The following is a 20,687-nucleotide window of genomic DNA, read 5'->3' as shown; positions in this document are numbered from 1 at the left end:
ACATTCGCCGCCAGTGGCGAAGGCGTTCAAACATTCGATTCACTTATCGATGTAAGATCGGTGGCGGTGACACCATAACGGCTTCTCTGCAGTTTAATTACCCCAAGAGCCGGAGTTCATGCTTTGTCCAAATCAAAACCAGTATCTCTATTTATTAAATTATTAGCTAATCTAGTGTCTATAGCTTCCTTGAAGACAGAGTCTCAAATGGAAAGGATGGATGTTAAAATCTAACACATCACTGTAATTCATGGAATGGCTGTATCAATACAATGTTCGGCCACAGCTGACTTGTCTGGCTGCAATAACCGTGTGTATCTTCGATGCTCCACACATCTCTTATGAACGGTGCGTGTTATTTGACCTATGTACTACTTTTCACAATTTCCGCAAGGAATCTGATACATACCCGCATTACGAAGCTGTTAATCGTCTTTCACAGAGCCGAGCGAAGCTGCAATTTCATGGGGGGCCGGAAGATCACCTTAACACGGTGTTTCTCAAGAATACGGCCTATCTTCTAGGAAAGAGCGCCCACATAGGGCAAAATCGCACTGGATCTGAAGGAATTACTATCTTCTTCCCCATCACATACCTGCATTCTAGGTTTTCCATTGGTTGCTCTACGAATTTGTTGCAGAAACAATCCACTCAGTGGAGGAACTTTTATTTGCGTGGCTGTATACCCGAAATTTAATGGCCTGTTCATTACGGCGCGAGAAGTTGAAAATTCTCAAGTGCTGGAAGGTTTCTATGGGAATTGCATCCCATTCTTCACGGAGTGCTGCACTGAGGAGAGGTATAGATGTCGGTCTGTGAGGCCTGGCACGAAGTCGCCGTTCCAAAACATCACAAAGGTGTTCTGTAGGATTCAGGTCAGGACCCAGTGCAAGGCAGTCCATTACAGGGATGTTATTGTCGCGCAACCACTCCGCCACAGGCCGTCCATTACGAACAAGTGCTCGATCGTGTTGAAATATGCAATCACCATCCCACCTTGGGAAGCAAGAAAGTGCTTAAAGCATCAATATAGATCTGAGTCGTGATAGTGCCACGCAAAACAACAAGGGGTGCAAGCCACCTCTATGAAAAACACGACCACACCATAACACCATGGCCTCTTAATTTTACTGTTGGTGCTACATATGTTGGCAGATGACGATCACCGGGCATTCGCCACACCCGCATCCTGCCTGTACCGTGATTTGTCACTCAACACAACGTTTTCCCACTGTTCAATCGTTCAATATTTACGCTCCTTACACCAAGCGAGGCGTCTTTTACATTTACCGGTGTCATGTGTGGCTTACGAGCAGCCGCTCGACCATGAAATCGAAGTTTTCTCTTCTCCCGCCTAACTGTCATGGTACTTGTAATGATCCTGATGCAGTTTGGAATTCGTGTGATGTAGTTTGGAATTCCTGTGTGATGATCTGGATAAATGTCTCCCTATTACTGTGAGGAGGGAGTGTATCTACATACGAGATCTGTTGGAAATCTTTTCAAAACATTGCTCGTCTCAAGGCCAAGACCAAAATAAATACAGTTGTTAGCCGTGAGTTGTTATATGCGGACGATGCAGCTCTAGTAGCGAACACAGAAGATGAGCTGCAGTATATAATTAACAAATTGTCACAAGCCTGTGGAAAATTTCGTCTACTCATCAACTTTCAAAAGACTAAGATCATGGCGCAGAGCACTACCAACCTTCCATCCATCAGCACTGATGGCAGTCCAATCCAGGTAGTTGATGACTTTACCTACTTGGGATCCACAATATGTAGCAACTTGTCCATGGACACTGAAATTACTAACATAATCGCAAAGGCATCATCTTTCAAGGCTAGATGGGAAAACAGAGTATGGAACAACGAACTGCTTACCACAAAAACTAAATTAAAAGTCTACAACGCTTGTGTTATAAGCACCCTTCTCTATAGCTGTGAGACATGGACAAGTCTTTCTAGGCATGAATCTCGACTCAACAGCTTCCATCTCCGCTGTCTCCGGAAGATCCTTCAGATCTCTTGGAGAGATAGAGTACCTAACACCGAAGTCTTTCATCGTGCAAGCACTACCAGCATCTTTGCACTCCTGGGCCATCGACGACTAAGCTGGTTCGGACATGGCAGGCGCATTGATCCTGAACGGATACCGAAACAACTGCTGTACGGATAACTTCAGGAGGGTGTGAGGCCAGTGGAACGACCGCATCTTCGTTTCAAGGATGTCTGCAAGAGAGACCTGCCCAAGACCAGAATCAATCCAAGTCGCTGGAAAAGCATTGCAGATGACCGTGTCAAGTGGCGAGTAACTGTGCACAACGGTATCAAGCTCTCAGAAGTCGAACGCACACAGGGACAAATCAGGAAGAGGACAAAGGGAAGAGACAGAGCGGCTTCTGTTCGAAGTCCCTCAAATTTCACATGTCCAAACTGCAGTAGGGACTGCCACTCTCGAGCGGGACTTTTTAGCCATTGCAGACACTGCAGACTCTGAACCAAGCATGAAACACCATGATCCCTCAAAGATGGACGGATGCCATTATATTACTCATTACGACTCTCTTAAACTGCTGACGGTCTCTGTCAGTCAACAGACGAGGTCTCCCTGTACGCTTTTGTGCTGTACGTGTCCCTTCACGTTTCCACTTCACTATCAAATCAGAAACAGTGGACCTATGGATGTTTTGGAGTGTGTAAATCTCACGTACAGACATGTGACACAAGTGACACCCAATCACTTGACTACGTTCGAAGCCCGTGAGTACCGCAGAGCGCCCCATTCTGCTCTCTCACAATGTCTAATGACTACTGAGGTCCCTGATATGGAGTACCTGGCAGCAGATGGCAGCACAATGCACCTTACATGGAAAACGTAGGAGGTTTCCGGATACTTTTGATCTCACAGTGTATATAAGCCGTCTCCTTTATAGATGAGGTACACATTTCTCAAATTATCCCAATAAAGTGAGGATCGTTCGCCTTCACTGCTACTGTCCTTAAGTGTTCGGTCCATTTCGTATCGCTTTTCAGCGTTACGACAAGATATTTAACCGACGTCTCTGTGTGAAGCAGCACGCCACTAACACCGCATTTTAATATTACAGTGTTGTTTTTCCAACGCACTTGCAACTCAAAATTTTTGGTAACATTTCTGGGAATAGCGATCTTGTAATCTATAGAGAATCAGTTAAAAAATAATCTAGATCGCAATGTGCATTTTATTAAAATGACCGGTTTCAGCCTACGCTTAGGTCTTCAGACAGCACCATCAGCTGAAGCTGGCTTTTTGTAGAACAGCCAGTTGACCTCAGTGACTGAAACCGCTCAGCGATCCAGACTGATTTTTCACTTATTTCATTTGAAGTTACTTACATTTTTAGAGGAAGCTGCCATTTATCAAAACAAATAGAAATTCTGTATAAATAACCCTCCATCCTCCTACAGTCACTCAATGACGACACTTTTCTGTACACTGCAGCATCATCAGCAGGCAGTCGCAGTTCGTTGCTCACCCTTTCCATCAGATCTCTTTTTTTTTTTTTTTTTTTGTATGATAACCGTTCTGGCCACCGATTTATGTTGACACGAACAATACCTGTGCTGCCTATGTTTACTTTCTTGCCTCTAGGACCTGTCTTTAGCACATCTAAGAGGAGCTCAGTGCAATGCTTATAAATCATGAACCATAATCACACAACAAACTATTTTCACATGTAATATTTAAACAAAAGCTTTGGCACTTGCTTTGCAATGGAGCACAGTCACACTGAGAAAAGTAACTTGGAAATGCAGGGGCTATGCTTGTTTTTAGAGGTTCGCCTACCCGAGATCAGTTACAGGACAATAGTTTGGGTTTTCCAGTGGCACTCAAATTAAGTGTGAATTCAATAGGTCATTTATTTGATCAAAATCTCGACGTAAGCCACATAAATAGATGCACATGAAGTCTCTTTAAGTTGACTAAGAAATAGCTCCAACATAACGAACACAAAGTCAATTAAAATAGCCACTTAAAATAATGAAATTCGAACTTCTCCAGAAGCTAATTTAATAGTGAACGTCCCGCTAACACTAGGAGACGTACTTTACCTACTTGGACGCCTGCATCGGAAACGATACAATTTTTTCCCACTCTGTGCAGTTCGCAAATGCAAATTAAACGAGTCCAAGACCCACGCAATAATACAATTAGTCATGCAACTCAAGTTGCTCAGCATTCCCTCAAATAGTAAGGTACGCGGGAAGTGCACAGTGACACTTACTCCAAAGTCAACTAACGCGTGCCAGATCGCTCCAGTCGCCACAGAATAAGGATGGCCCCATGACCTCTGGATCACGAGTGCCCCAGGCGGCTTCCCCGCGACAAGTACCCAAATTATTCTCCTCTAAATCTAGCTCTGCACTTTTTGAAAAATTCTGCATGGAGGGGAGAACACCCAATCATTGACACAGTGGCCAGAAAGACTTTTGCTTTATCTACTTGAAAACAGGGGAACCCTGTAGAAATTTCCCTTTCTTCGCTTACAGAATGCATCTTAACATGCAAAATTTTGGAGTCGACTACTAGTGATGTTCCAAGCATAGGTCATGTTCCAGGGGGCAAACAGCTGCGTCAGTTTGCTTCTTAACAACATAATTTGAAGCCTTCCTCCTGATGTGGTAAGCCTTCTACCCTCTTCATAAACAGCAAAAAATGAGCAGAAAAATAATTATATATCGCTCAACGATATGTGACTGTTGTCTCAGTGTGTATAGACAACAAGAACGGTGGCCGGCCGGAGTGGCCGTGCGGTTATAGGCGCTACAGTCTGGAGCCGAGCGACCGCTCCGGTCGCAGGTTCGTATCCTGCCTCTGGCATGGATGTGTATGATGTCCTTAGTTTAGTTAGGTTTAATTCTAGGCGACTGATGACCTCAGAAGTTACGTCGCATAGGTCTCAGAGCCATTTTTGAACAAGAACGGTCCTATCACACCCCAGTGGGCACTCGTGGCGATACACTTGTCTCTGGAGGCACTGGCCATCCAGAACAATGTACTTAAGCCGGTTAATAAGTATCCGAACCACTTCCACATCTGAAAACATATCCCCTATGTTGAGGCTGTCCTAAATCACCTGTAGTGAAACATCGTTCGTTGTGAGGCACAGTGAAAATTTGTTTTCGTGACCATAAGAATGTTTCGCAGGATATCTTGCGACAGAAGGTCAAGATGAGGTTCCCAAAGCGATGCTTTCTAAATCCATATGCGGACGGAAGTACTGTCTCGAGGACAGTTATTATACTCGAACTTTGAACAGTTTCAAGAAAGCGAGGTTAACCATATGGGCCTGTATTTTTTGGGTCCGTTCATTTACCATTCTTGTATAAAAAATCTAATTAGAATTTCATCCCGACCGGCAGCTTAATTGTTTTCAGTTATTTCAGTTCTATCTCAAAACCAGCGATACCTTTTTCTATGTCCTCCACACAGGAGTCTGGCGTCGGTCTCCTGGCGGTGTGTCTGTACAGTCCCCCTACGTGGGTGATTATTTAAATGAGAAAATATTTATTGCTGTCTTCTATTGCCATATGAGACTGGTAAACGAGTGATCAACTAGAAGATTACTGCTTGGTGATTTTACATGAGGCAAAAATCTTCTCGGTTCTCGAAAAGATCTTTCGTTATGGTTAAAAGTCGCCCAGTAGCTCACTTTCATAAAATACTGAAAACGTCTCAATATTGATAATAGGATATTCGGCAGGACGAATTCTTGCCATGTATCGTGGACTTTCTCGTATCCGCTATCTTACTATTGAACAGAACACTGACTATCATTTTTTTCAAATTCTACTGAATGCAAAGCCGTATAAAGTCACAAAGTCACATGGAGTTATGACGGTGGAAGTTGCTAAATGCTTCGTGCACAAACCTTTTCGTAGATGCTCGAACATCTGCTAGCTTTTGTATGTCGACATTTCCGCTTTCGTTTTTGAACCGAGAATGTAGCAATGTCTGCTTCCTCCCAATTTACAAATTTTGTTATTAAACCACTATGGATGGCTCTTTTCCATTCCTAGACCACTTACTCGGTGCATAATTCCCCAGAATGGGATTTATAATCAGTTTAAACTTTAACCATAATGCCTCTAGTGTCCATCATAGTGGGTCTAAATGATGCCAATTCATTGCCTAAACACAATAGTATCAACTGTTTATCTGCTCTTTCCAGGGCAAAAATGCTCCTAGCCTTCTTGACGTATTTACTAAGGCCGCTCACCATCATAGCCTTGATGACACCATGATCACTAATCCCTGTTCTATATTGACACTATCGTTAGTTAAACCTGTTTGTTAGCTTCCAAGTCTGAAATATTTGCAATGGATGTGGGTTTACAAATAGCTGCTGAAGATAGTTTTCGAAAAATGTGTTCAGCGCTACTTCACGACACGGTCTGTCCATACCACGTGCAGTGCATCGATACTCCTTAAGCTATAATAGCCACTAGCTAATATACTAGCCTGGGATACGTGAGAGCTGTTGGGCGCCAGAGTTCCTTCGAACGATTAGACAAGGATTGCCCAGAAAGTAATACACCGCATTTTTTTTCTCAGGCGAAAACAATGCTACGAATGTGAAACGCTACGTATCTATTATTTGAAGTCTCCTGAGGAAGCACCCCAAGTTTCCGTCACTTCCGACAGATAGCGTAGGTACGGAATAGTTTCAAAATGGCGTCTGTAGGTGACGAACGTTACAAGCAACATGCCGTCATAGAATTTCTCACTGCAGAGTAATAAACTGTGGGGAATATTCACAAACGCTTGTGCAAAGTCTATGGGGCATCTACTGTCGACAGAACGACAGTTAGTAGATGGGCACGTTGGTTGAGGTAATCAGAAGGCGGTTCTGTGGAGTTTCACGATCTGCAGCGGTCGGGAATACCATCCACGGCTGCCACGCGTGACATGTTGCAGCGAGCTGATGGTGTTATTCGCGAGGACAGACGCATTGCGACTCGGGAGTTGGCGATGCATCTGTCAATCAGCAAATGGAGTGTGCATGCAATTGTATACAGTCTAGGATATTAAAATGCCCGTACAATATAGGTCCCGCGGTGTCTAGCGGTGGATCACAAATCGCTCATAAAAACAAATCAAATGGCTCTGAGCACTATGAGTCTTAACATCTGAGGTCATCAGTCCCCTAACTAACCTAACGAATCACACACATCCATGCCCGAGGCAGGATTCGAACCTGCAACCGTAGCAGCAGCGCGGTTCCGGACTGAAGCTCCTCGAACCGCTCGGCCACCGCGACTGGCATAAAAAACATGATCCAGCGAAAAGCAGCGCGATTCGTCATGGGGACATTTAGTCAGCGCGAGAGCGTTACGGAGATGCTGAACAAGCTCCAGTGGCGGACACTTCAAGAAAGGCGTTACGCAATACGGAGAGGTTTATTATCGAAATTACGAGAGAGCACATTCCGGGAAGAGATGGGCAACATATTACTACCGCCCACATATATCTCGCGTAATGATCACAACGAAAAGGTCCGAGAAATTAGAGCAAATACGGAGACTTACAAGCAGTCGTTCTTCCCACGCACAATTCGTGAATGGAACAGGGAAGGGGGGATCAGATAGTGGTACAATAAGTACCCTCCGCCACACACCGTAAGGTGGCTCGCGGAGTATAGATGTAGATTTCTCTTGGTTTGTGGCAACGTTTTGAAGCTGAGGAGTCCTTATTGTTCCGGATTGCGACAGTTTATGAAACCTGGGTTTACCATTTTGAGCCAGAAGAAAAACGACAGTCGATGGCATGGTGCCATTTCCACTCCCCACAGAAGAAAAAATTCAAAGCAACTGCTTGTTCTGGTAAGGTCATGATCACTGTTGTGAGATTGTGAAGGTGTAATTCTCATTGATGTGATGCAAAGAAGCGGTAGCATTAATTCAGAAGCATATGTCAACACATTAACAAAACTCAAGACGCGCTCCCAGCGACTTCGGCGCCACAGCAACCCAGGAGATGTTTTGCTGCAGCACGATAACGCTCGTCTCCACACTAGTCTGAGGACTGCTGAACACATCGGAAAACAAGGTTGGACAGCGTTACACCATCCTATTAACAGCCCTGACCTAGCCCCCTCGGACTTGCACTTGTCTGGGCCGTTAAGGAGTGTCATTCGTGGAAGACATTTTGAGGACGACGTGGAGGTGATTCACACAATGAAGCACTGGCTACACCACCATGGCAAGGACTGGTACCGACAGGACATACACGCCCTCGTTCCGAGCTGAAGGAAGGCCAAAGAACGGAGTGGAGATAACGTGGAAAAGAAGGATGTGTAGATAAAACATTCTTACATGTGTGTAGTTCTCATTATGTTCAATAAAGAGTTGTTGAAGAAAAAAATGCGGTACATTACTTTCTGAGCAACCCTCATACATAACGCTTACTGCGGAATCGGACGGCTGCTAATCACAAGCGATGATTTACTTGAGTTCAACTACACTGCTTACATTGATCAAGATAAGTTCACAGTTAGACTCACTTTCGACGTCGAGAGACACAATATTTTTGTCGAGTGCATTGGATACTCCAACTCATATGGCGTCAATATAAACAGGGTGGTCCATTGATAGTGACCTATCCAAATATCTCACGAAATAAGCGACAAACGAAAAAACTGCAAAGAACGAAACTCGTCTAGCTTGAAGGGGGAAACCAGATGGCACTATGGTTGGCCCGATAGATGGGGCTGCCTTAGGTCAAACGGATATCAACTGCGTTTTTTTTCAAATAGGAACCCCCATTTTTATTACATATTCGTGTCGTACGTAAAGAAATATGAATGTTATAGTTGGACCACTTTTTTCGCTTTGTGGTAGATGGCGCTGTAATAGTCACAAACGTATAAGTACGTGGTATCACGTAACATTCCCCCAGTGCGGACGGAATTTGCTTCGTGATACATTACCCGTTTTAGAATGGACCGCTTACCAATTGCGGAAAAGGTCGATATCGGGGTGATGTATGGCTAGTGTGGTCAAAATTCCCAACGGGCGTGTGCTATGTATGCTGCTCGGTATCCTGGAAGACATCATCCAAATGTCCGGACCGTTCGCCGGATAGTTACGTTATTTAAGGAAACAGGAAGTGCTTAGCCACATGTGAAACGTCAACCACGACCTGCAACAAATGATGATGCCCAAGTAAGTGCTTTAGCTGCTGTCGCGGCTAATCCGCACATCAGTAGCAGACAAATTGCGCGAGAATCGGGAATCTCAAAAACGTCGGTGTTGAGAACGCTACATCAACATCGATTGCACCCGTACCATATGTCTATGCACCAGGAGTTATATGGCGACGACTTTGAACATCGTGTACAGTTCTGCCACTGGGCACAAGAGAAATTACGGGACGACGACAGATTTTCATTTTTATTTTTATTTATTTATTTTGCACGCGTTGTATTTAGCGACAAAGCGTCATTCACCATTAGCGGTAACGTTAACCGGCATGATATGCACTATTGGGCAACTGAAAATCTACGATGGCTGCCGCAAGTGGAACATCAGCGACCTTGGCGGGTTAATGCATGATGCGGCATTATGAGAGGAAGGATAATTGGTCTCCATTTTATAGATGGCAATCTGAATGGTACAATGTATGCTGATCTCCAACGTTATGTTCTACCGATGTTACTACAAGATGTTTCACTGCATGACAGAATGGCGATATACTTCCAACATGATGGAGGTCCGGCACATAGCTTGCGTGCGGTTGAAGCGGTAATGAATAGCACATTTGATGACGGGTGGATTGGTCGTAGAAGCATGGCCCGCACGTTCACCGGATCTGACGTCCCCGGATTTCTTTCTGTGGGGGAAGTTGAAGGATGTTTGCTATCGTGATCCACCGACAACGCCTGACAACATGCGTCAGCGCATTGTCAGTGCATGTGCGAACATTACAGAAGGCGAACTACTCGCTGTTGAGAGGAATGTCGTTCGCCGTATTGCCAAATGCATTGAGGTTCAGCATTTATGCATTAATGTGGTATTTACAGGTAATCACGCTGTAACAGCATGCGTTCTCACAAATGATAAAATCACAAAGGTAGATGTATCACATTGGAACAACCGAAATAAAATGTTCAAAGTACCTACGTTCTGTATTTTAATTTAAAAAACCTACCTCTTACCAACTGTTCGTCTAAAATTGTGAGCCATATTTGTGACTATTACAGCGCCATCTATCACAAAGCAAAAAACGTGGTCTAACGAAAGCATTCATATTTATTTACGTACTACACAAATATGTAATAAAAAATGGGGGTTCCTGTTTAAAAAAACCAGTTGATATCTGCTTTACCTATGGCAGCTCTATCTAGCGGGCCTATCATAGAGCCATTTGATTTCCCCCTTCAAGCTAGACAAGTTTAGTTCCTTGTAGTTTTTTCGTTTGACGCTTATTTCATGAGATATTTGGCCCGGTCACAATCAATGGACCACCCTGTATATGTATATGCATTCCTTGATTCGTTACACATTTTGGAGCTTCCTACTTTGCGTTTCATCTAGCTCTCGATTGCTTGTGTTATTTGAGCGGAGCAGTTTTATTGGAGGGCGGTAAATTCATGGACTTCGATAAGAAGGCTTCCGCAATTTACTGTTAAGCTTGTCATATTCAATCTGTCTTTACTTTGTAAGCGATCTTACTTTTCTCACTTTGTATTGATGCTGAGCGTTCATCGGAGGGCTTCATACTACCGCCTAGCCTAAAAAAGGACATTTGAACTACACCAGTACTCTGCTGAGCAGCTGCTTGTTGTCTGTAGCAAACCCTTGACCTATCTAACAGAATTCTAATATTCACCATGTAATAAGGCAGGTCTAGTCGCAGAATTGCCAGCCTCTAGTAGAAACCCTCCGCACGGCTCCATACCGAAGGACTCTGATCAATTCTGGGTACAATACTGCAAACTGTACGCTCTGCTTTCACCTCGTGTGGGAGACAAGCACTCTTCACTATTTCGGCCAGCCGCCCATACAAACTGACGATGGCTTCAGCTCCTAAGCGATAGGCATCGTGCCAACATATGCCTCAACTTGAAGAGGACTGCATCCTGCACTCTCGATAGGTATAGGCACTGTCTCATCCACATCTCGAATGAGGCATACCGAATGCACAGTGAGCTTTTTCCCAACCCTGGACACCATTTTCATTTTTATTTTCCTGTGACCTTTTTTTTCTTATTCCACAGAAAAAGTAACGAAAATGGCTACAATGAAATGACATCAATAAGGTGACAGATAATTGCAGTCATAAATTACAGCATTCAAAGAATGAGGAATCATATTCAGTCTTTAGCAGTAGCACACATTTAGCACCTTCACTGTCAGCTTCAACTGGTGGCAGTTCAGCATGCACATTTTCTTCTTCTGCAGCGTGAGGTTCCTCATCATCATTTCCCAGACCCGAATTATCATTCAGTAAACCCTTGATGCGTGTTCCTTCCAGAGTTAATTACGTGAACAGAAGAGCAGTCCCGAACAGCGACATAACAAAATTCTCCACTGCCTCGTTATTTTTGTCGGTTTCAGCCTTCTAAACGTATCCTTAGGGAGTTCAAGATCTTCCTTTACATCAGACACCAGATGTTTGCCTTCATATTCTTGTATCTGTTGTACTACTGATTTATTTTTCGTGTGTGACTTGCAGGTGAGGTCAGGTTCGGGAACGTGACCCAATCCATTCCCTCTCTACGAGGAATCCAGTTGATAACCTATATGAATTCTCTTGAAGACAATTCGGAGCATGTTGCCATATTGTCCGCAGCTCGTGGTCGTCCGGTAGCGTTCTTGCTTCCCACGCCCGGGTTCCCGGGTTCGATTCCCGGCGGGGTCAGGGATTTTCTCTGCCTCGTGATGACTGGGTGTTGCGTGATGTCCTTAGGTTAGTTAGGTTTAGGTAGTTCTAAGTTCTGGGGGACTGATGACCGTAGATGTTAAGTCCCATAGTGCTCAGAGCCATTTGAACCATGTTACCATATTTCTTATTGTGATTCTGATACTTAAGTGTTTTTTCGAATTCATTTTACATATACATCTTGCATTCAACATGTTCATCGCTCCCAATATTGTTAAAAACCTAACTTGTATATTTGCCCATTAACCAAATCACTGCGTTATTTTTTGCCTGAGGGTATTAACTTTCTTCTGGTCTGAAGAAAATGTTAGCCGCTGCATTGTTTGCTGAAGTTCTTGTTATTTGAGCAATTTTCTCCCAGGTTCACATCCAGTTGACAATCCGATCTCCACATGTGTAACGATGAGGCACACTATCAACGAGGTTTATATAGCTATAATTTTAAAGTCTTGTCTTTCCTCATTCTTAGAAGGAGAGTAACTACATCCAGTTTCCTGATGGGAAGCATTGTCCTCTTATGCCAATAGTTATGCAAGGATCGTGGTTACAAGTTTACCGATTCTGTGATTCGTCGCATGTGTATAGGCAATGGATGTTATTTGTTCATCGTATTTATGGCTTTGTCCACTTGAAATGTATAAGTACACATGACGTCAGAGTCAACGTCGTCTTTCAAGAAATTTCGCAGGGCTAGGGAACAAACGTCATAAAACTAATTATTCTGAGCATATTTTGTAGACTCTTTTCGAAAAACATTTCCTCTGCTTTAACACTTTCTGCTGAAACACCACACACACTCCCAGTTTCATCCCTTTCTTGAATGTAGGATGCGTTTCTACAGCATTTTTAGTTACTCTCAGAATTTTATTTTTTAATATTATGTGTATGCCTTTCTGATTCAAAATTTCGAGTACATAAACATAAAATTTTGGAATGATTATACAGTGTTCTCTCTCTCTTGTTAGTTACTGCGCTGTTTGCCATTTAAGAGAAGGCATTTGTTTCTTACCATCCATTATTTATCGTCTGATTCCTATTTGTGTTGATTTCGGTTGTTTCTAATATCACACTATCATTGTCTGTTCACACAACCTCTTGCAAACATTTCTGAAAAGTTTTCTTTCCTTGACTATATTCTGTAATTACCTATTATCGTCTGTTTTAACAACTCCATCGTTTCCATGGAGGTTTTCGTTTTGCATTCTTAATGCTATACTTCTACCTGATCTACTTTTCCATGCACATGCAACATATTAAAATGTTACCTGCGCTCATCAACACTCATTCCATGATACGCCCAAAAATCTTCCAAATTTTGGAAACATGCGGAAACGTACCTCACTGTACCCTCATTTGCTTGCAGTACACAAATTATAGAAGCATGAATACGCAGATACATCTGTACAAGAACATGGATGGTTGATTTTGGCCGAACTACATCTCAATATAGAGACCGACTTACTAAATTACTCTGCGATTACATGTAGCTTGAACATTGGTGACAGACGCTTCAGGATCCATGCTTATCCAGTTAGAGACACCCCATTAACAATCAGCCGCTACGAAGAAGATTTTCCATATCGAGCGCCATTCCCACTAAATGTAACTGGGGTGTTTTTGTTGTTTCTCAGCTGTCAGTGTTTACACGCTATAATATTTTTACCATTAACCGTTCAATAAGGAAGAATTACACAATGTAAATATTCACGTCTAGAAGTGACACCCCTATAATAATTTTCCGGCTTTAATACAGGAATCGAATAAACTTCATTCAATAGCATTTAGACAATCCAATAGTAGTTCGGAATATTTTAATGAGTGTGGGAATGTCGTATGTCCGGGAAAATGTGCGTATTTATCTCATAAAATGATTATACACTTTCGATTACGTTAATCGTCTGTATGATGCAAAACCTTACTTAGTGATATTCCAGAGAAAAATGGAACTAACGGCCGTTACATTTGAAGCTGACAACAAACAACAGTAAACAGAAGGCTCCTATTCACAGATTGTCAGTTTTCGGGATGTCATATTCAGAGGTTGTAAATGCTACCTTTTTTTATTTATTATTGTGTACCGCAGACAGTTAGAAATTGGAAAATATCAAAGCAAAGTCATGGTAGAAAATTCATATTATCTGTCAATTTCGACCCATGAATCAGACTGTTGGAGAATGAAAGATCTCTGAAGAATGCGACCAAAAGAGATGTGTTTCTTACGAGATATCCTTGATATTACAAGAAGGGACAGGATAAGGAATGAAACAATACGAAGCATTCTGCATATCAAATCTCTAAACGAAACTATGGAGAGAAATAGGTTTAAATCGTTTGTCACATTAACATAAGAAGATCCCCAGAGTGGACGAAATCAGGACGATGACCAATTGAAGGACCAAACACAAAATGGAGAGACTAGGTGAAGGATGATGTGAAGCTAAGAGGACTGCAATACGATGACATGCAGAATGATAAACTGTTGGACGAAAGAGAAACTTGGAAAGGCTCTGTAAACGATCTCCATAAGCAGAAATGTTTCACGTAGAAGTAGAAGAAGAATATATTTCTCTTAAAGATAATCGGAGCGAAAACTGCTGCAGAATCGCCGAATTACACGTACAGTATCTGGAAACCTATGTGAAAACGATTTCTCTTCTAATAGATAAAATTATGTTGTAGAAATTGGACATTTCGTTTTACGCTGTTTCCAGCGCCAGACCTAGAGCAACGTGGATGTCAGCAGCCACAGCAGCAGCTTTTAGCAAGAACACATTCTGCATACCTCATTTACTTTAGTGGTATTTTGATGTGCTTGAGAATAAACGTGAACAAGTAGTGTTCTTTATTTCAGTTGCAAGTGTTTTTATAATCGTCAATCGTCCGAATAGAGTGAGTTAACCTTCTGCATTTTCCGCTGTATTGGCCGCCAATGTCCCTTTACTTATGTTATTCCGCGATATTTGTGAAGAATAATTATTCAGTATAGTGCACTGGCCCAAAACCATAGCGTAGATCAACAGCAGGAGAAACAGCTGTCACTTTCTACACAGATTGTATACGTCATTTAGTTCAGTGGTATTCTTACGTGTTTCTGAGCAGAAGCGAACAGCAGACGTTTATTTATCTGTTTTTAACAACAGTATCTATTTTGTTGTAAGAGTTTACGTATTTTATTATCATTTGTGTTGAGTGAATCAACTTAGTTTTCCGCAGCATTACCGCTAGTGTCACTGTACTTCATTGAGCGATCAGTTCGCATTTTCTTGTTTGCTAGCATGCAGTGGACTGGTCTCAGCGAGTGGCTCAGTGTTTTCGAGCAGCCTGCGCTTGTATTTTCAACCACTTTGATAGTGCAAACGCTTCTCTAATAGACAAAAGGGCTCATTTTTCTTTGTTTATCTATTGATTTCGTTTGTTTTTGGGTAGTCAAATGAGTAAAGAGTGTGCAGCCAGTGTATACAGGGTGTTACAAAAAGGTACGGCCAAACTTTCAGGAAACATTCCTCACACACAAAGAAAGAAAATATGTTATGTGAACATGTGTCCGGAAACGCTTACTTTCCATGTTAGAGTTCATTTTATTACTTCTCTTCAAATCACATTAATCATGGAATGGAAACACACAGAAACAGAACGTACCAGCGTGACGTCAAACACTTTGTTACAGGAAATGTTCAAAATGTCCTCCGTTAGCGAGGATACATGCATCCACCCTCCGTCGCATGGAATCCCTGATGAGCTGATGCAGCCCTGGAGAATGGCGTATTGTATCACAGCCGTCCACAATACGAGCACGAAGTCTCTACATTTGGTACCGGGTTTGCGTAGACAAGAGCTTTCAAAAGCCCCCATAAATGAAAGTCAAGGGGGTTGAGGTGAATCGAGGAAGTACAGTACAGTACAGTACAGTACAGTACATACTGACGAAACTAAAATGAGCTCTAACATGGAAATTAAGCGTTTCCGGACACATGTCCACATAACATCTTTTCTTTATTTGTGTGTGAGAAATGTTTCCTGAAAGTTTGGCCGTACCTTTTTGTAACACCCTGTATAAGCAGGAGGAGCTGGCTGCAGTTTGCCAACGGATAAAACAACTGTTGTTCACGGTCGCGTGGAACATCTCAGGTGTGGTTTGTTTCCCCACAGACACTGGTGTCGAGGTACCTTGCACGTGCCCAACGTGGGGAAGCAGCTTTCACTGTAGTGTGAGTGGTGGTTTAGTCGCTCGAGTTGGTGTGTCGAAGGCGGGACTGGCCGTCTGGCCTCGCTCACTCACCTTGTGAGAGGACGGACTGCCGCTCTTTCTAGCAGGTACACTGGGGGACGGGTGGTAGGTGGAGCAGGGGGGGGGGGGCGGGGTTGCCTAACATTCGGGTGCTCCTGTATTGGGCGCGTTACGGAGCCCCAAATGAAAAAAGAAAAAATAACATAGAAACTAAATATGCTGGTATAGCATGGAATGTGGTCTGGAAAAACATCAGTAATCTTCTTTCAACTGACGTGAGAACAGCGTGGTACAAGATAATCAATAACATCATCAGCACTAACGAGCGTCTCTTTGCCATCGGTTTAAGTGACACTAACCTCTAACTCTCCTTCTAAGAATGAGGAAAGACAAGACTTTAAAACTATAGCTATATAAATCTCCTCATGATAGTGGGAAGGGCCCTATACACCAGAGTAGCACAGAAAAGTACTACCTCGCACACGGTATATACACTCATGTGACGGTAAGTCACAGGATAGCGATATACCCAAATACAAATGGCGGTGGTATCGCGCACACAAGGTATAAAAGGGCAGTGCATTGTCAGAGCTGTCATTTGTACTCAGAACATTCTCATGAAGAGGTTTCTGACGTGATTATGGCGCTACGACCGGAAATAAATGACTTTGAACAAGGAATGGTAGTTGAAGCTAGACGCATCGAACATTCCATTTGGTAACCCGTTAGGGGGTTGAATGTTCCGAGATATCCACAGTGTCAAGAGTGTGCCGAGAACACCAACTTGCAGGCATTACCTCTCACCACGGACAACGCACTGACAGACGGCTTTCACTTGACGACCAACAGCAGCGGCCCCTGCGAGGAATTGTCAGCGCTAACACACAAGCGACACTGCATCAAATAACCGCAGAAATCATCGTGGGACGTACGACGAACGTATCCGTTAGGACAGAGTGGCGAAATATGCCGTTAATGGGCTTCGGCAGCAGACGACCGTAGCGAGTGCCTTTGCCAACAGCACGGTATCATTTGCCGCGCCTCTCCTGGTATTGTGACCATATCGGTTGGACTTTAGAACTGTAAAACCTTGAATTGGTCAGATGACTCCAGATTTCAGTTGGTAGGAACTGATGGCACGGTTCGAGAGTGGCGCAAACCCCATGATGCCATGAACACAAGTTGTCAAAAAGGCACTGTTCAAGTTGTTGGTGTCTCTGGTGTGGGCTGTGTTTACATAGAATGGATTGAGTCCTTTCGTTGAACTGAACCGATTATTGACTGTAAATGTTTATGTTCTGCTACTTGGAGAACATCTGCAGTCATTCATGGGCTTCATGTTCCCAAACAACGATAGAATTTTTGTGGACAACAATACACCATGTCAACGCGCCACAGTTGTTCGCGACTGGTTTGAAGAACATTTCGGACAATTCGAGTGAATGATTTGGTCACCCGGATCACCCGACGTCAATCCCTACGAACATTTGTGGGATACAATCGAGAGTTCAGTTTGAGCATAAATTCTGCACGCCAACACTTTCGCAATAATGAATGGGTATAGAGGCAACATGGCTCATTATTCCTGTAGGGCACGTCCAACGACCTGCTGAGTCGCTGTCGTGTCTAGATGCTGCACTATGCCGCAGAAAAGGAGGTCCGACACGATATTAGGAAGTGTCCCATGACTTTTGTCACCTCGGTGTCTTCTTACTATCATACTGAACTTAGTACCGTAACCATGGCGTCACACTAACTGGCAGCCTACATGGAGGTGTAGGTCTGCAGCGACGAAAGCGGCAGCATGAATGTTTGCGCGTGCCACTAAAACAGTAGCTTTCACATGAACCAGTACGCAGTAAGCACAAGACACAACAACATTTCATCGTAATCAAGTTATTTAAACAAGTAGTTCACTGCAACCAATTCACGTAACCAACAAGTTACAGCAGTCTCCAGCGAACTAAAACAGTCCACTTACCGTGGCTAAACGACATCAGAATTACCAAAACGCCAGCTTACAGTACCTGACAGAAGTAATATCACTCTGGGCACATGCTAACACATTTACCAGCGACTCACCCAACACAGTACCAATCCCAAAATATCAGAAATCCTCGCCTCAAAAGCATGCTCAACACCAACTAGCCACACGTTTCACATCTCCGCAGTCAACAACAACTCAGAAACTCGGCTCACAGCGAACTTCTGTCCATTGCGCAAGGTCGTGAATATCATGAGTCTGAGGCTGGAACCCACCGATGAGCTGATTTGCAAACTCTCCAAATTTCTGCATACCAATGCCTCAGTCCGAGGCATAATTCGGCACTGAATTTCGATTAGGTTGGCAAGTGAGCTGATTTCAGGAGTTTTCTCCAATGGCAGGAATGAGGCTCCCTTCGAGGGATCCCAAACAGATTTTTAATATTTCATACGCAATTCATCATGCAGTGCCTCCTTCTCAGCAAAGCCGCCAATGAGTTTTCTAAAGAACGTGGCCATACCCACAAATCTGGTAACATGTTGGTTGTAACTGCGACCGAAAGGGTCGTGGAGTGGCCGAGAAAGCGCGGCGGGACCAAACGGAGAGCGGCCCGTGAACAAACAAACGAACGGAAAGGACGGACACGAAACAACGACGGACGATCGAGAGAGACCTTAGGATGACAACACACCAAGAAGCAACGGGGTGACAGAGACAACCAAACGGATCCAAAACGACCACTAGTAATGAAAACAATGAACGGTAAACACGCTGTCTGTTGTCGACGCGATATGTCAAGACGCACGCAACGATTAGACTCATTGGCTGAGCTTTTTTTTGCCTTTATTGAGGTTCGATTCCCTCGAAGGGGGCGGGCTGGTAGCAACTTAGTATGCCGCTCTTCAACCTACAGACTTTGTTTTAAAAAGGTGAAGATAATAAAGAATAAAAACAGGTAATAAAATCGGAGACTTAAATGGTAACATGGCGAAAAATTCGTGGAACTTAAAACATAGAACAAAGGGATGATGATGCTAATAAAATACTTATGAAGCTGACAGGTAAAATAATAGACAGACAGTTAAAAAACACGGCGACAGTCTGGTTTCAGTTCGCAACACTGTGGAAAGACGAACAACACTGAACATCACTGCACTAAAAAGTTGGAAAATAGGAGATACCACAGCCGAGAGCAGGTGGTGGAAACTGGACAGGTGATGGGAAAATAAAAAGGGGGGAAGGAGAGGTAAAAACGAAGGGGGGGAAGGAGCTGATGTAGGATGAGGACCCATAAGAGGAGCGGTGAGGGGGGGGGGGGGTTGCTGGGCAGACACGACAGGGAGTGGGGAAGGCAGAGAAGGGGAATACAAAAGGACTAGGGGGGGGGGGGGAAGGGACGTAGGGAGAGGTTAGGCGGGGAGAAAACTGGATGGAAGGGGGGGCAATCATCTGGGAGGGGGAGTTGATGGAAGCCACTTTGGGAAAGGAGATGAAGGGTGTAGAGATGGATGGTGGGGGGGGGGGGGGGCACAGCAGTTAAGGCGTGGCAGGGGGTGGGGATGGGAGAGGAGCAGAGCAACCAGGGGGTGAGATGGATCAAGGTGGTGGGAGGTGTAGAGTATGTAGAGTATGTGATATGTTCGAGGAATAGGAGCAGATGGGTAAAGGAATGAGGTCATAGAGGATCTGCATGGGGGATGGGAGGTGTATACAGAAGGCAAGGCGGAGTGCATGATGCTCAAGGATCTGGAGGGACTTATATAATTTTGGGGGGGGGGGGCAGATATTCGGGTGGGAATGGCATAACAGAGGATGGGATGGATTAAGGATTTGTAGGTGTGGAGAATGGTAGACGGGTGCAAACCCCATTTGTGGCCAGAGAGGAGCTTGAGGAGTCGGAGATGGTTGTGGACTTTGGATTGGATGGACCGGAGATGAGGGATCCAGGTAAGGTGACGGTCAATGGTGAGGCCAAGATACGCTGGCTGAGCGAGAGGCAGGCGCTTATATAGATGATCGGGGAGACGCTATTGGCCGGAGGGACCACGTGTTCCAATGTGGCGCCATCACATTAAACGATTAAACGTGGGCCAGGAGGCGCGCCCTGCCACGGCTTACGGCGCGATGGTGCACTCTAGGGGTCATCGCCGTCCTTGCCGTCTGGCGCGTATTGCAAACCCGCGGCACGCGGTACCATAGTGTTTAACATTTTGTAGGGTACAAAATTGATTAAACAGTCTCATTCTCTCTGGATCAATTAGAATTCCTTACCAGGAAACTGTACACCTTAAAACTCCATGGATGAGTAGACACTAACTACTTTGTGCAGGTTAATCATCACACCTGCATTGCTTAACCGCCTGAAGTCCTCCTGGATATATCGTACAAACTCTTCAGTGACCCTACTACATATCCCAAGTCGTCAAGATAGTAACAGACATACGGAAATGTAATTTGGGAAAGACAGTATCCATTAACTGAGGGAGCATAGGGTTACGGATGGCCGAAAAGGAAGGGGATGTAGTTGAATTCAAAAGCGTTCCAGTCTGT

The sequence above is a fragment of the Schistocerca piceifrons genome, chromosome 6, assembly GCF_021461385.2.
Source record: "Schistocerca piceifrons isolate TAMUIC-IGC-003096 chromosome 6, iqSchPice1.1, whole genome shotgun sequence".
In the NCBI taxonomy this organism is placed as follows: Eukaryota; Metazoa; Arthropoda; class Insecta; order Orthoptera; family Acrididae; genus Schistocerca; species Schistocerca piceifrons.
Note: the sequence above shows the minus strand (reverse complement) of the source record.